The sequence below is a fragment of the Oratosquilla oratoria genome, chromosome 41 (genome assembly GCF_046742065.1).
Source record: "Oratosquilla oratoria isolate Oo_2021 chromosome 41, ASM4674206v1, whole genome shotgun sequence".
Taxonomy (NCBI): domain Eukaryota; kingdom Metazoa; phylum Arthropoda; class Malacostraca; order Stomatopoda; family Squillidae; genus Oratosquilla; species Oratosquilla oratoria.
This window is the reverse complement of record NC_134817.1, coordinates 279114-296792: the sequence shown is the minus strand read 5'-3', so window position 1 is coordinate 296792 and position 17679 is coordinate 279114. Positions and strand designations below refer to the sequence as shown.

The 17679-nt window shown below is 38.2% G+C and overlaps 1 protein-coding gene across 2 annotated transcripts in view; it reads left to right on the top strand.

Moving 5' to 3' along the window:
* The window catches only part of LOC143020856 (F-box and leucine-rich repeat protein 13-like), a 71343-nt gene that overhangs the window by 23597 nt on the left and 30067 nt on the right, over nt 1-17679 (top strand). The gene's annotated exons all lie outside the window — the stretch shown is intronic.

Genomic DNA, 17679 nt, shown 5'->3' with positions numbered 1-17679 from the left:
TTCAGGGCGCATTTGGGAGAATGTAAAAACACAGGGGCGACTACAATAAATATAATCAAGACGCCGATATGGCAACGTTGCAAATCCACTTGCTCCTCATGACGCCTACGTGTGCGGCACCGTATGGAAGGGGTTAAGGGAGAGCGACTGGAGGAAGTGGATAGTTTTAGATACTTGGGTGCAAATGTGGCAGGGAAAGGTGGAGTGAAAGTGGAAGTAGAATGTAGATTGAGAGAAGCGAGTAAATGCCTTGGTGGATTAAAGAGTGTAATGAGGAATAGACATTTGGGAATGGATGCTAAGAGGAGACTGTATTTACCTAGTTGTATTTTGCGGGAAGGGGAGCTATGCTCGTGATGTCCCGCCTTTGTATCTCGCAGTGTCTAGTTTGTTTTTAAACTCATGAATGGTCTTTGCGCATACTGTTTCATTGTCCAGTTTGTTCCAAGTGTCTAAAACTCTATGAGGAAAACTGTTTTTCTTCAGTTCTCTTCTATAGCTATGTTTTTTTATTTTCTTTCCATGTCCTCTTGTGTTTCTTTTGTCCCAGTTAAGTAAGTTCTCTCTATTGAGTACCTCTGTGCCTCTCATGATTCTGTAGATGGTCAATAGGTCACCTCTCTCTCTTCTTTGCTCCAGTGTCGGTAACTCCAGTTTAGCCAATCTCTCCTCGTATGATAGGTTTGCAAGTGCAGGTGCCATTTTTGTAGCTGCTCTTTGGATTCTTTCTATTTTCTTTATATTCTTTTTGGTACTGTAACCAATATTTTTTTTTATCATGTCTTCGTCCAAGTATGTAAATGCCACTTTTATTGATCTTAGCAAGTTGTAAGTCTCCCCGACAATTTTGTTAATCTGTGTATCATAGGACAAGTCGTTCGTGATAATTACTCCCAAATCTTTTTCGGATCCTACTTTCTTTACTTCTTTGGTTCCAATTGTATATTTTCCTGATATTCTGTTTTTGCTTTTTCCAAACTCCATTATGCTACACTTCTTAGTATTAAAGTCCACTTCCCATTTCTGACTCCAGTTCCATACCCTATTTAGGTCTTCTTGCAGTGCTTCACAGTCCTCATCAGTTTCTATTTTCCTTAGCAGTTTGGCGTCATCAGCAAAGAAGCTCATGTAGCAGTTCACGTCCTCGTCCATGTCATTCATATAGATAGCAAACATTATTGGTGCCAGTACAGATCCTTGCGGTACTCCACTGATCACCTCTTTCCAATCTGAATATTTTTCTCTGAGCACTACTCTCATCTTTCTACCAGTCAGAAAGTCCTCTATCCATTTTAGTAGGTTTCCTTGTATTCCTCCTATGTGTTCCAGTTTTTTTAGTAGTTTTCTGTGTGGTACTTTGTCAAAGGCTTTTTGCAAGTCTAGAAATGCACAATCAGCCCATCCATTTCTTTCTTGTACTATGTCTATTAGTCTTGAGTAAAAGCATATTAAGTTTGTGGAGCATGATCTTCCTTGTCTGAATCCGAATTGTCTTGGGTTTAATATGTCATTGTCTTCCAGATGTTTTACCCATCTATTCTTGATTATTTTCTCACAAATTTTGGCTATGGTGCTTGTTAGTGATACTGGCCTATAGTTGGTGGGTTCTTCCTTGTTTCCTCCTTTGTATATTGGTACAATGTTAGCGTTTTTCCAGTCCTCGGGTATCTTTCCTTCTTTGAGTGAGCTGTTTATGTATGAAGGAGTGTTTATGAGTGAGCTGTTTATGTATGAAGGAGTGATTGTGCCAACAGCACTGTATGGGGGCAGAAACATGGAACATAAGAGAAGAAGAGAGAAGGAGTTTGAATGTGTTTGAGATGAGGTGTCTGAGAAGTATGATGGGGGTTAATAGGCTAGATAGGGTGAGAAATGAGGAGGTGAGGAGGAGAACAAGGATGGAAAAGGAGCTGGGAGATAGGGTTGATGAAAGAATATTAGGATGGTTTGGACACATGGAAAGAATGAGTGAAGAAAGACTAGTAAAAGAGGTGTGGAGGGAGTGAACATGAGGGGACGTTCTAGGATGAGGTGGATGGATGGGGTGAAGGGGGCTTTGGGGAAGAGGGGAATGTCTGTTGAGGAAGGACGGGAGAGGACAGAAGACAGGGGTGAATGGAGAATGGTTGTATATGGATGATGATGTGATTGCATGAGGTGGAATGGCCAGGTGGATGGGGGGTGAGGTAGTATGTGTGAGCAAAATTTGACGCAGCCCGAAGGGATTTCTCCCCGTCCTCTCATTTTATGCAATGGGGGGATGGGGAGGGGGGCTCTCCAATTTAATGAAGCGGCCTTGCTGTGGATGTGCTGTGTCTTGCGACACTGCTTCTGACCCAGGGCAGTGGACAAGGTGCAGGGATGACCCGTCATTCAGGAGGTGCTAAGATGAGAGGGAGGGTGGAGGGGTGTGGAGTGTATTCAGGGATGGAATGGGTGGGAGTGATTTTATGCCTTTTTCTTTTTGGCTACCCCCCTTGTAAGGGGGAAAAAGCCTTGGTATATGTATGTATGTATGTATTTATTTATTTTTTTTATTATTATTTTTTTTTTATTTATTTATTTATTTTTTGCTGACGACACTGCGCTTGTAGCAGGTTCAGAGGAGGGATTGAGGAAGTTAGTGACAGAGTTTGAGAAGGTGTGTGAAAGAAGGAAGCTGAAGATAAATGTGGGCAAAAATAAGGTGATGAGATGTACAAGGGGAGAGAGTGACAGTAGGCTGGAAGTGAGCATTAAGGGTGAGAAACTGGAGGAAGTGGATAGTTTCAGATACTTGGGTGCGAATGTGACAGGAAAGGGAGGAGTGGGGGTGGAGGTAGAATGTAGATTGAAAGAAGCAAGTAAATGCCTTCGTGGATTGAAAAGTGTAATGAGAAATAGATATCTGGGAATGGATGCTAAGAGGAGGTTATATGAAGGAGTGATTGTGCCAACAGCACTGTACGGGGCAGAAACATGGAACATGAGAGAGGAAGAGAGAAGTAGTTTGAATGTGTTTGAGATGAAATGTCTGAGAAGTATGATAGGGGTTACTAGGCTAGATAGAGTGAGGAGGTGAGGAGGAGAACAGGGGTGGAAAGGGAACTGGGAGATAGGGTTGATGAAAGGGTATTAGGATGGTTTGGACACATGGAAAGAATGAGTGAAGAAAGATTAGTAAAAGAAGTGTGGAAGGCAGAGGTGGAAAGATTGAATATGAGGGGGCATCCTAGGATGAGATGGATGGATGGGGTGAAAGGGGCGTTACAAAAGAGAGGAATGTCTGTGGAGGAAGGGCAGGAGAGGACAGAAGATAGCGGTGAATGGAGAGGGGTTGTGTATAGATGATGCTGTGATGCATGAGGGGGAGTGGGTGGGGGATGGGGGGTGAGGAAGTACGTATGAGAAAAAAAAAAATTGACGCAGCCCGAAGGGATTTCTCCCCGTCTTCTCCTTTTCTGCATGAGGGGACGGTTTCCGAATTTATGAAGCGGCCTTGCTGTGGATGTGCTGTGTCTTGCGACACTGCTTCTGACCCAGGGCAGTGGACAGGATGCAGGGATGACCTATCATCCAGTAGGTGCCAAGATAAGAGGGAGGGTGGAGGGGAATGGAATATCTAGGAAATGAATGGGTGGGAGTGGTTTCTATGCCTTTTTCTTTTTGGCTACCCCTCCATGTAGGGGGGGGGAAAGCCTTTGGTATATGTATGTATGTATTTTTGTTCTTTTTTTTTAAGCTGTATATGAATATTTTCATAATTATGTGGAAATGTCATAAGGCCCAGTGATTTGTACCTGCAAGTACTGGGGCCCAGCGAGTCAAATGTCCGTGAGAATCATCTCCCTGGCATGTGAGCGATTAGAATAACTATTGCCAAAATATTTATGACATGCACTGTATCAGATCCTGCTGTTACACAGAATTGCAATCATACACTTGATGCTGAAATGTTTAAGTAATTACTTGCTACAAAAAAGTGTACAACATACATAGGTGGGGAATGTAGGCTTCAAGTTCTGTTCCCATTGTTGTTCCACCTAGTCTTTATTTCTATTTTATTTGTTTGTTTGTTTTTTAATTCAGTATTTGTTTTTTCTACTTTAAGTATTCTGATATATGTAATTGTTGTTGAAATAAGAATGAAGATGATATCGAGGAGGCAATTTGCTGAAACGTTTCTCCTTCATCCTCAGGGTCATGTCGTCCATCAGAGAAAAATTTTGGAACCCTAGGGTGTGGCTCCCACCTGGTTACGAGTGGAAAGACCTTGTACCTAATGAGAAGGTGCAGTATGCCAACTGGAATGACCTATGGAGCTATCCACTCGTCATGGCACTGATGGCGATTGCACTTAGATTTTTGATACTGGATAAGTTTGTATTTGGTCCTCTAGCATCATACTGTGGCCTGAAGAATGTTAAACACAAACCAGTCCAACCACATCCTACATTGGAAACTTTTTTTAGGAAGTTCAGGCACAAGGCACCTGAGTGTGAAATAAAATCTATGGCCAAGGAGATCGGTTGGAAAACACGGGCGGTGGAGAGGTGGTTGCGACAAAGAGTGGCCATGACAAGGGTGAACAAGTACACAAAGTTCATGGAATGTGCATGGCAATTAACATATTACACTTTCATTTTCTTTTTTGGTCTTTATGTGATGTTTGGTAAACCGTGGTTGTGGGACATACTCCATTGTTGGTATGAATATCCAAATCATTCTCTGGACAATGATGTATGGTGGTACTACATGCTATCTCTCGCTTTTTATTGGTCCATGATCATCACTCACTTTTTTGAGTCCCGACGGAAAGACTTCTGGCAGATGTTCTTCCATCATGTGGTAACTGTTGTGCTCATCACCTTCTCCTGGACATGTAACTTTACTCGGATCGGCACTCTGGTGCTCATTATACATGACTGTGCCGACATTCCTCTTCAGGGTGCCAAGCTTTGCATTTACCTTAAGAAGAAAGCATTGTGTGATGCAGTCTTTGCTCTCTTTGCCATAATGTGGATTGTGACTAGAGTGGGTATATATCCTCTATGGATAATACGCAGCACGACCATTGAAGCCCCCAAATTATTGCCCATGTTTCCTGCTTACTATATTTTTAATAGTCTTCTTATCACTCTTCTGGTCCTTCATGTGTATTGGACATACCTCATCCTCCGTATAATTGCTAATACATTCACCCAAGGAGAGGTACAAGATGACCGTTCCTCATCTTCAGATGACTCATCGCATTATACTGGTAATGGGGACAAAGAAGATTAGATAGAACTTGTGTTAGTCTTGGATAGGAAAAGAAAATGTTGAGGATCCAGTTTCTCTCCTGATAGTTTTTGACAGTGGATGTTTTTAGGTGATTATTTGTGGTTAGGATTATTTGTTTATGCAGGAAATTAGATTTGTAGCAAGTAATTATGAATTTCAGTAGTATAGCATGTTAACTGGATTCTGGGAATGTTTCTGGTAAATAAGATCTATTTTATTGAATGAAATATTTGATAAATGGTTGCATGTTTTATAAGGAAATAAAAAAAAAGACCACAAAGTTGCTATAGACTGATGTAGATCCCCCTGAAGGGACTTCAGTAAGGTGACCATCTATAGTACAAAATCATTAAGAAATGAAAAAAAGGAATTGAGTATATTGCATGTACCTGTGTGAATAATGTATATAAGATGTATAAAAATGTATGTTCTTGTGTGTGTGTGTGTGTATTTACCTAGTTTTACTTAGTTGTATTTTACAGGAAGAGAGCTATGCTTGTAGTGACCCGCTTATGTATACACCAACACTCGCCAAATTGACATACAAACAAAGGTTGTCCAAATTGGAACTACCAACTCTGGAACAAAGAAGAGAGAGAGGAGATCTACTGACTATTTATAGAATCATGAAAGGTATGGAAATCCTAGATAGTTATGATTTATTAAAGTGGGACAACAGAAAAACGAGAGGACATGAAAAGAAACTCAAAAAGGATAATTATAAAAGAGATCTGAAAAAGAATAGCTTCCCACACATAGTGGTGGATACCTGGAATAAATTAGATAAGGCAACAGTGTGTACAAACACTATTCAAGAACTTAAGAAACTTGATGCTGAAAGATACAAAGATGGGTCACCATGAGCATAGCTCCCTTCCCGTATAATACAACTAGGTAAACATACACACACACACACCATTTATAGAATTATGAAAGGCATAGAAGTCTTTGATAGAGAAGACTCGTTAAATTGGGATAGGAGAAAAACAAGGGGACATGAAAAAACTCAAAGGACTGTTATAGAAGAGATCTGAAAAAAAAACTGCTTTCCACACAGAGTGGTGGATGTCTGGAACAAATTGGATGAAATCGTTCCATGTGCAGACACCATACATGAATTTAAGAACAAACTAGATGTTGCAAGATACAAAGGCGGGACCTCATGAGCATAATAGCTCCCCTTCCCGTAGAATACAACTAGGTAAATACACACGTGTGCACACACATAAGTGGTGTCCCACAGGGGTTGGTGCTGGCTCCAATCAAGTTTGCCATATATATGACATGGATGAAGGAGTTCAGTGTTATATGAATTTCTTCGCAGATGCAAAAATACTAAAAGTAAGAACAGAGGAGGACTGTGAATCATTACAATCAGACATGGACAAAATCTGGAAATGGACTCAAAAGTGGGAAATTAACTTCAGTATCAAGAAATGTAGTATAATAGAGTTTGGAAAAAGTAAAAACAGAATATAAGAATAATTATAAAATTGGTGAGAAAAAAAAAGTGAACTCGGAAAGAGACCTTGGAGTAATAATCAGCAAAGACATGACACTGGATAAATATATCAACAAAATAGTTGGAGAAACCTTCAACCTATTAAGGTCAATGAAAGTGGCATTTGACTATTTAGATGAAGAAATTATTTAAAAAAAATGTTAGGTACATTAATAAGACCAAAACTGGAATACACAGCAACACTATGGACACCCAGTACTAAAAAGAATATAAGGAAATTGGAAAGAATACAGAGAGCAATGACAAAGTTGGCACCAGCTCTTTCTAAATTAACATACAAAGATTATCCAAATTGGAACTGCCAACTCTTGAGAAGAGAAGAGAAAGAGGTGATCTACTGACTATAGAATCACGAAAGGAATGGAAATCCTTGATAGGAATGGTTTACTAAAAAAATGACAATGGAAAAACAAGAGGTCGTGAAAAGAAACTCAAAAAGGATAACAATAGAAGATATCTAAAAAAAAAAAAAAAATAGCTTCCCACACAAAGTGCTGGATATCTGTGCAAACATTATTCAAGATTTTAAGAAAAAACGATGTTTTAAAGATACAAAGATGGGTCACCATGAGCATAGCCCCCTTCCCGTATAATACAACTAGGTAAACACACACAAGGTCAATACATAAGCAACTGAATGGGTGTGTATGAAAAGGGCAGATGAGGTAGGAAAGGAGAATGAAGAAAATTCTGTGTTGATAGTAAAAGATGAACAAGGTGTACTATTTGCTTCTGCCTTTATAATTGCCACCTTGACTGAATCAGAAAGGGCCAAATGGAACTATAGAATCACCAGGAGTGTCATGGAAGAGGAAAGATCTGCAAGATTAAAGTATTGTTCAGAGAGAGAATGGGGATGTGCTGGCCTTGTATGAAACAAAGTTGAATGGGATGGTTACAGAAGAAATGGAACCAGCAGGTGTTTATGTTGAGTTTGGCAAGGTATAGTGTTGCAAGGGAGGGTTTGGTAGTTACATTGATGTAAGAGATGTGAAAAACTGAAAATAGTGTGAATGAGCTCGGTGGTGTTGAGTGAAGTTAAATGAAGTAGAAGAAATGTTAATAGTGTGCTAGTATATATGGACTGGGCATGGAAAAAAGCATAAAAGGAATGGAGGCCTGTGGGAAAGTATAATTGAAAGTTTATAAGGTTTGTGGAGACTTCAAAGGTGATGATTATCAGGGATGCAAAAACCAAAACTAATGTTAGGTTGAAGGGATGACAAGAGGAGTTTTCAGTGGTAAATAGTTTAGATAAAAGGGGAGAGGATACAGATTGTGAAACACAACTTGGTGTAGTTAATATCTGTTTGAAAAGAACATATTCAAGTAAGCAGAAGACTGATGGCCACCAAGTTGGCTCATGAATCCATCTTAAAGAAACTTTGTATTATTGTCTACACTGTCTGAATGCTGGGCATCAGTATATGTTCTCTGTATGTATTATGGGCATATGTAGGTATGCATGGATTATGTATATTTGTACCCTTCTTTGATTAGGTCATCTGTTTGCCCATCACCTTTTCTTACCTTTCTTGCTTCTTGTATTATCTGTGTTGTGTTATTCCAGGTTACTAGGATGGGGACCTGCATATCATGGTCCTACCAGATTGGTGTGTAAGATCTTCATCTCTCACCCATTGTCAGATCTCATGAACACACTTGCCTCCATCAGGAGATACTACCTCAAAAGGGTCCAGGATCTTTCTCAATCAACTTTGGCTATTTTTTGTTTACTCTTGTTTTTATTTATTCAAGGAGGGGAGCTAACAGCTGCTACTCCAATTCATCATTCTCTCGACACACAAACCTTTGTGTTGCATCATCCTTTCATCCACTCGCTCACAACCTCCCTCCTCTTGTTCATATCTTTTTTCAAACTCTTCCCTACTCAACAGACATTCCTCATGCATTCCAGGTCCCCTTCACCCGATCCATCCACCTTGTTCTTTTAAGTTTATGCCATATGCTTCTGCTGTCCACATTCTATTTGCTAGTCTCCTCATGCATTTTATCCACATGCCTAGACCACCTCTGTAAAAGCAGTGCAAACACAATATTGACCTGGGTCTAGGCAATATGTGTCTTTGATGCTCATGCCACACTGAAACAAGGGTATTGTCCGCAGCTGTACAACATTCATACAACACTGATGAAAATACAACATTTTTTAAGAGAGACTTGTAGGAGAACATAGGAACAATTATTCGCTGCCATAAGGTCATAAGAGAAACCCAAGGTAATAGAGAATTTGGGAGGTTTTGAAGAATAGGAGTCCCATTCAATTTGGGGTCTCTATTCTTCAAAAGGGCAAAATTGGGACACCTGTTCAAAAGGTCTACTTAACCTAACCTAAATATATATATATATATATATATATCTCTCTCTCTCTCTCTCTCTTCTATCTCTCTCTCTTCTATCTCTCTCCTCCTCCTCCTCTTCCATACATGGGACCATTATTCTTCAAAAGGGAAAAACTGGGACCACTGTTCTTCAAAAGCTCCAGAATGTGTTAGCAGTCCTCTTGACAGTCCATCATTGCTGCCCCTATCTTCTGTTCATCCATTTTTCAAACCACACACTGTACACATGTGTAAAAGCATCAGTTTCTGTACCTTTTTCACCAATCCCACCTAATTGTGACTTGCACTTTTTCCCTGCTGAGATGTTTCCTTATGTTAGGTATGTTAGGTAAAATTACCTTGCATCCTTATGTTAGGTAAAATTACCTCGCATCCTTATGTTAGGTAAAATTACCTCACATCACCAAGAATGGTCTCCAGATGGTGGTGTTAACTCTTATGTGCAGAGGAGGGTGAGGGTTTCTCCCAACCAGTTAAAATCACTGGCAATATGTATAATACAGTATATAATAATTATTTCCTCGAGTTTCACTGCCTGGAATTTTGCAGCCCCACAGCAACAACTGTCTTTGAGTCCTCTTCATGTGTCTTAGAATGTTGTCTGTGTTGTATTAGTGTGGGATGTTTCAACATCATCAACATAGAAATGGAGAGCAGTTGGTGGATGTGAGTTCTTATGTGAAAAGGTGGAGGAAGTACATTTGAAAAGAAGTGGGAAGCAGTTGGAGGTAAGGGTGTTGATGGGTTTTGAAGACAGCAGAGAGATGATTTTCTGACATCCATCTTGCAGGAACACCACTTGTAGGTCCCTGTTGTTGGTTCCTACAGTATGTGTAGATATTGTAATGCATGTACATGTTTCCTATGAAAAAATTGGGTGTTCACCCAAATCTCTTTCCCCCTTATGAGGAGGATGGCTGAGTCAAACAACTTACCCACCTATTCAGCCTCCCTTCCTTCCCCAATACCTGGGTGATGGAGGATTATCCAGTCCTTAGCCATTCTGCTTAGTTCAAAAGCAGTGTAGCTCATCTACAGCAGGGTCTGACAGCCATAGCTGGCTTACCACTCCCATTTTATTGTATGATGATCCCCTCCTCTTCCATTCTAAATCTTGTTAATCAGATTTAATGTTCATAACTGTAGAGAATAGATGTTAGATGTATGCAGTAGTACATGTTAATGAAGATATAATGGCATGTATATATATTTTTATGCAGAAGGAATGTATGTACATATAGGTGTTTAATTTGTGTGCATGCTTATATATACTGGGTGTAGATGTGTATGTGGTTAGGTAGGTAAATGAATTCATTATGAGAATTTATTTTATGCCAGCCTGTTCTCTAACCAAGGCAGAGTGTACATGGGATATTTGGGTTCCAGAATAGTATATCAGAAGTCCACAGTATTTGTAGTGATTGATACTGAATTTTCTTGAGATAGTTACACAGTAGCTGAAGGATGAAAAATAGTGTGATTTTCTTATATTTTTCATCATCGTGGGATGATAATTTCATTAGATCTGCATATTTTAAAGGGTGTTGAAATAGTTTTCAGAATTTACACTTCTGTTGCACAAGGAAAACACTGGAACTAATTCATGTTTGGCATATTTTACCATGGAAACATTATTTTGGGGTTGGATATATATATAGTGATTGGTGTGTATTGCGTATATCTAATGCTTTACATTCAGGTTCATAATGTGAAGCTTGCTACATTTGAACTTTCTGGATAAATTATGTTAGTACATATTAAAAAAAGCAGTAAAGTACCACAAGTTCGCGATTTTGTAGTCTACAAAATTGCAAATCAGCAGGTAATGTGGGATGTACAATAATGTAGTTCAGAAGCAATCATTCTCAAGTTTGCAAATACTTAACAACTGTAGCTAAAGCAACTTAAAAAAGTGGATATTTATAAGAGATTTTTGTTTTCTTTTTGTAAACTTGTTCCTTCTGTATGTGGTGCTCATAATCATGGGTGTGAATCCTTGGAGGGGGAATACATTCCTTTCAGGATTTTGTGCAGGATAGGGGGAGACCTATCCAGGGGGAATGTTCACATAGCCCTTCCCCCCATACTAACAAAAATCCTAGGGGTATATATCACCCATCCCCCCAGGATCTATTCCCATGCTCATATTCATTTGTACGTCACTTGACTCCTTGGCAGGATCACTTGCCTGTGGTGATCCTGCAAGATAGACATCAAAAGGACCATGTCACTAGTTTTTCACATCCTAATAAAACCCTCACTTCCATCTGGAGATGCAGCTCTTAGAGCAGGCAAATGTTGTCTGGAATGGGCCCAATATCTCTGTGTCAACCTCAGCTACTTTTCCTCCCCTTTTTCACATAAGGAGAACTGACAGCTGCCATGTGTTCCCAGACTCTTCTGTCAGTTATTAGCCAATGACATGGAAGCATGAGTTCATTTGAGTAGAAACGACCTTGTTTACAATTTTTTATGTTTCAAATCTCCAGGTGTCATATTACCTTTGCATCATGTGCTGAGAAGCTGAATGACAAACTAAGAGAAGTTAAACCTGTATGAATTGTCCTCAGTGAAGTCTAAAATACTGTAAATAAAGTCTTCCAGCAACTTTTCAAATTCATAAAATTTTACGAGATTAATGGGAGGGACCAGGAACCATTCCTTGCTACTGTTGGGCTGCAGGTATCCAGTTAGTGAAGTCTGAGGCAACAACTATTGTTAACTACTTGGCCTTTAGAATTTGTTGTTACACTTTCTTGTACCATGTATAATGTATTTTATAATGTCACTTATTTTGTTGCCAGAAAATTATATCTGGTAAGATCTGACTTAGCAACCTTATCTGATATCACAAATCATCAGTATTTCTGTAACCAAATCTCTCGGATTCTCACCTTAAAAAGATTATGAAATCTCATGATAGAAGCTTCCTTGAATGTAAAGTTGTTAGGAACAGCTTTCATTAGGATAAAAAGAGGCCCAAAGATTGCATCAGCAGTTAATAGAGGTGAACAGAACTATATAGTTAATGGGATAGGTTATGTCCATTGTAGTGGAAAGTAACATTATGATCAAGCCACTCCATCCTGTAAGGATAAAATTGGTAAGAGAGGCATCACTCATTAATCTGATTTCTTCTCATAAGCAAATACTGGTAGCAGTAGTAGAATATTGACTAGATCTGTACACAAATCTCAGTGGAGAGATGGTTGTTGAATTTACAAGTGCACATTTATATTGGTATTCATAGTGTTCATATTTATTAACACTACCTTGTGGTAAGAGTTTTAGATCATTGTTGAACAGTGGTTTCAGCTTTATACTTCATGTTAGTAGATGTAGTAGGATAGGTGCATGGAGGTGGTCTTGTTTTTTACATATTAGGTAAAAACAAAATGTTCGTGAATTTGATATTTGCGAGGCTTATAGGAACCTAACCTCGCAAACTTGTGGTACTATACTGTATGCTGTTGTATAAATTAGTGTGTGGGTTATTGGGTCCTGCTGATGAAGTGCATTGGTCTTGTTTTATCATAAGCCATTGACTATTGGGTAGTTGTGTAGAGATGTCTCAATGTTCTTTTCTTTCTTGTTTCTTTTCATTTACCCCATGATATTCATCATTCATGTAAAGAGAATAGTGAACAAATCACAGTCTAAGGATACCTGAAAGCCTATATAGGTCATCTGGTCTCACTTTAATGTAATTGTTGATAGTATAATAATGATAATACAGATAGGAGATGGATTAGGTAATGTGCATTTACATTGCAATATAAAACTGAAAACTTGTGGTTTGTAAGAGCTTAAGATCTTGAAAGCAATTTCTTATAAGAGAAATTCAGTTTATAAGTATGTATTGTTATGAGCTTGCTGTTTATTCAGGGATGATAAGTTACTTCCAATGTGGAGAACCCAACATTCAGTATAAGACAAGATCATGGCTGCAATTTAGATTTTAATGCAGATTCATTTGTAGGACTGAAATACTAGTTCACCACAATTGCAGTAGTATTGATTGGTAGTGAAAGGCAGTAGCTAACTAGTTTTCATTGTGTGATATTAACTACCTGACCACTCTCATGAAGAACCATTGAAAATTAATCTCCCAAGATATATTTTATATTATCTACAGAAAATATTCTCAAAAAGGATGTTTTGATATTATGGTGCATCCAGCTCTATTTTGATATTGGTATAGAAACAGATTTGAAAATGGCATCATTATTTTGCTTTCATTAAGTTAGTAGTGTGCATATAATTCTGTTAGATTATTGCTAAATCATGCCATGACCAACATTAGTGCAGAGATTTACCTTTTGTAATATCCATAAACTTTTCTTATAATAAAGTTAATTATTTTTGGAACTACAGTATATTGGAACTACAATGATAATTTTATATAACACAAAAAAGGTATTTTGTGAATATGGCCACAATTTAAGAATTTGAGTTTTTCAGTATAAGAGAAGTAGCTGAAGGTGAATAGGAAAACCAACTTGCTTTGGATATTAGTAGTTGATATATCTTCCTAAATCCATAACTATGTGGATGAATGCAAATTGAGCCTGTATGTGCTCATTCCAGTCTCCTTCACATTAAGTCTTGCAGGTTTCAGGAACCCATACTTTTCAAACATGGATACAAATAAGTGCATTAGCATAAAAAATGGTACTTCTAGGAGACCAAAAATCTTGCCAAGAAAATATTGCTCAGTTTTACACCAGGCTTCGTTTCTTATGCATTGTTTATACAAAATAATTATGGGGGGAAATAGGATTTTATGAGGCATTTGAAGGATTTGTATTCACACTTTGGATATATGTAAATTAAGATTTCTTGGATAAACAAATTAAGGGGGCTTGTAATGTTTACTAATAACCTTGTTTATTATGTGCTCATCATGATGGTTAGAAGTAAGCTGTTGATGGATGATGCATTTTAGGTCATTTTAACAGTAGGAAATAGAACATCGGGCTGGGGTCATAGTTTTTAATCTTAACTGGAGAATAGGCACATATGTGGGTATTATCATAGACAGTTCACAAGTGCTTCTATCCTTTGGATATTGTACTATTGCAGAAATATTTTATGTTCATGGTGTTGGTTTAGCTAGTAGGAAGTGGGTATATATAGAATTATAATATCTTCAAGCTTAGGAAATATTGATGTTTAAATGCTGTGAGGTAATTATAGTTCAGAAAGAAGTCCTGTCTCAGAAAAATGTGGAGATGAAAAGAGTGTTGATGTTCTCACTTTGATCCGGTATAGCATGATTGTTTATGTTGTGAGCGGGTTCTAAAGGTAGGGTAGTATTGATTAGAAATTGGGTACCACATGGGCTAGTGGGAGTGTCATCTTTTGACTGGATAATAAGAAACTTGTATATGAAAGTAGCATTTTGCTAGTAGACCTTAGCTTTTGCTCATTTGGCAGGGAAGGGTTATATGCTTTTATCACAAGTGTACTATCATGCAAGGATATTGGTGATCCTGTTTCAAGTGGCTTGCAGGTCAGCAGTTGTAGCTCTATACTTTTACAATTAGATCTTGTTTGACAAACTTATGAAGTTGTTTCTTCTTCCTTATCCGTATTTTCATTCATTATCTTTAAATATGAGCAAAATTGTATCAGCTAGTTATAGTTGTTATTAATTTCCTTCTATTCACTGGCCTTCATATCTGGCAGATTAATTGTTATTCACTATACCAATTACAAGAAATAGTGAAATCAAAACTTTTGCCCAGTGTTAATGTGTTGCTTTGATGTTCACAAATTTGGAAAAAGTATACAGTGGGGGGATTGTCTTTTTTCCTATTTCAGCATAGTGCCTGTTATAGCAGCTTTGCAATTTTGTGCTCAGTTTATCCACTATATATCATGGAATGTGGCACATGGTATAGGTTTCCAGTTTGTCCTCTGAATTGTCCTGGTGACAAGGTATATACATAGATCTGATTTACAAGTGGAAAGAGGAAGCCTTTATACTCATCAGTGAAATGGATAAGAAGTTGCACTGTGTGCAAGTTTTGTTTTGTTAGTGTGATAGAAAAATATTGGGATCTGTTTTTAATTTTGACTTGATCTTATTTCCATATGCTCATTATACAAATAATGTTTCTTTGAGAGGTCATTCATCTGTGTTGTTGATTAGATCTATGAATGACTTTCAGCAAACAAGCTCAACTTTGATTCCTTACATGTTTCCAAGCTCACTGCATAGTTGTTTGTTTGCCATTAGGCTTCTTGTTTGTTTTGTATTACTGTAGACATTTTCTCCAGAATACTGTTAGATTTTAAGCACGAGTATGTTTTGCTTCCGTTTTTGGGACTGTAAAAAACAGGATTTATTGGGACAGTCTATTTTTTGTACATTCATATTCAATTGTAGAAAGAATGCTTGTATGTCAGTATAGTTTCTTTAGCATTCTTTATATAAGTGGAGATTTGAAGCTAAAAAAAATTGTTCATAGTTATATGAATATAGAATATCACTAAAATGAAAAGTAGTTTTTCATAAACAGAAGTTAATCAAAGGGCTTGACAGTATTTTACAATCATTCAAAAATTACCAAAAGCACCATATAGCTGAAAGAAAAATGAAGTGCTTTATGATGTATAAAATTATTAGCATTTTATTGTTAAAAAAAGATGTACATGTCAGTACTTGTCTACAACAGTGTGTTAAAAATGGAATAAATGAAAAAACTTGTGTGGTGAAGTTTTAGTGTGAAATTACCCTATAACAAACAATATAAGGAATTGTTACCATTTTGATGCAGCCCAAAGGGTTTTTCCCCCCATCATATATATATATATAATTTTTTTTTTTCCTCTCTCTCTCTCCACAAGGGGACAAAGAGAGGGGTCACTGATTAAATGAAGTGGCCTTGCTGTGAATGTGCTATGTCTTGCTACATTGCTTCTGACCCAGGGCAGTTGGCAAGATGTAGGGATGACCTGTCACCCAGGAGAAGTCAAGAAAAGAGGAAGGGGTGGTGAATGGGAGTGGAGTATGCTGGTATAAAATGAGTGGGAGTGGATTTATGCCTTTGATTTTGACTACCTTTTATGTGTGTGACCGATCAAAATTATGATTGCTGTTGCTTGACAACAATGAAGAGTTAATCCTAATTAGGAAGTGAAGTGGATTCTATTCCAGCATCTGCTCCTTTACCTCCTAGAATTGCCAAAAGTTGTTCCATTTGTCGTGGTTTATTATAAGTTGATCCATTGCCCCAGTTTTCTTGCTGGAGAACCACAGCCCCCAGGAGACTGACTGAGGCTTCTGGTTCAGCCCACAAGTCTGAATAATTTCCTCACAATGAAAGTGTTGAATTTTCAATGTCCTATCCTCTCTTCTTTCAAGGAATTTTGTATCTTTGTTAAGGAGCAGTCTGTCAGTGAATAGTAGGCTACTTTTCAATTAATCCATCCATTTTACCAAAATCTTGCTCAAAGAAGTTAAGCCAAAAGCACGAATTTCCCGAGACTGTTGAGTGCTAGGCAATATTATTCAGGTGAGGGACTTAGGGCTAAACCTTAGGCAGAATACGAGCCTGACAGTATGAAACACTTAAGTCAAGAATATGAAACTTCATAAAAATACCCCCAACCTATCTTCCCTCAGTTTTCATGTCCTTGCTTAGAGCCTGCCTGGCAAGCAGGAAAATGAAAGAAAAAATGCCACTCGACAACATTCATGTGAATACGAGATTTTTTCCCCATGGCTGTCAAATATTTTCAGCATTAGTCTTGCACTGACTGGGACAAATCATCAGGAGGTATGTTCTCTTTTGGAGGTTAGAAGCGCTGGTGACCTGTCGGCGACTGAAATACCAGTTTTAGGAAACTACTGTTGTACGATATATATAGATCGTATACAGATCTTACAGTGGATATGAAAAATGAGTAGATTAGGTACTGTATTCCATGACACGGAAGATAGCAAGGTATTTTGTGGCCTTTGAAGTACTCTACACAGACTTAAATTCCATGTTAAGTGGAGTACTGAAGTAAACGGATCGATTTTAGTGAATAACATGTTTTGTGGCCAAGGCGGTCCGAGCCGCGTCAAATCGATTGAGGCGGCAAGGAGGTTACGATTGCGTGTGTTCGTTTGTACATGGGTCTTCTGCATGGTTGAGGACTTGTGTGTAGATAGTATATATTTGTGACCGTTCCAATAAAACTATTTGAATGTTTGCTGCAAGGTTAGGGATTGTTGTCTATTATTTATAGGATGGAGAAATGTGTAGGTAGCTTGTCTGTGTATCATTTTGAATGCATTTAGATGTTGCACTGAGTCGGCGACAGAATGGTGGTGTGTGAAATCGATGCCCTTAAAACTTTGACGCCTTCATCGATGGAACGGTGTAATGGCGTTTTTACGCGTTATCACGAGTGCTATTACGTGCATGCCTCTGCAGGCATTGTGCCATTGTTGAAGGTGGTGGATGGATCGGGTGGGAGTGAGAGTGGGTTGATAATGCACGACTGATGTGAAGAACGATAAGAAATAAACAGAAGGTG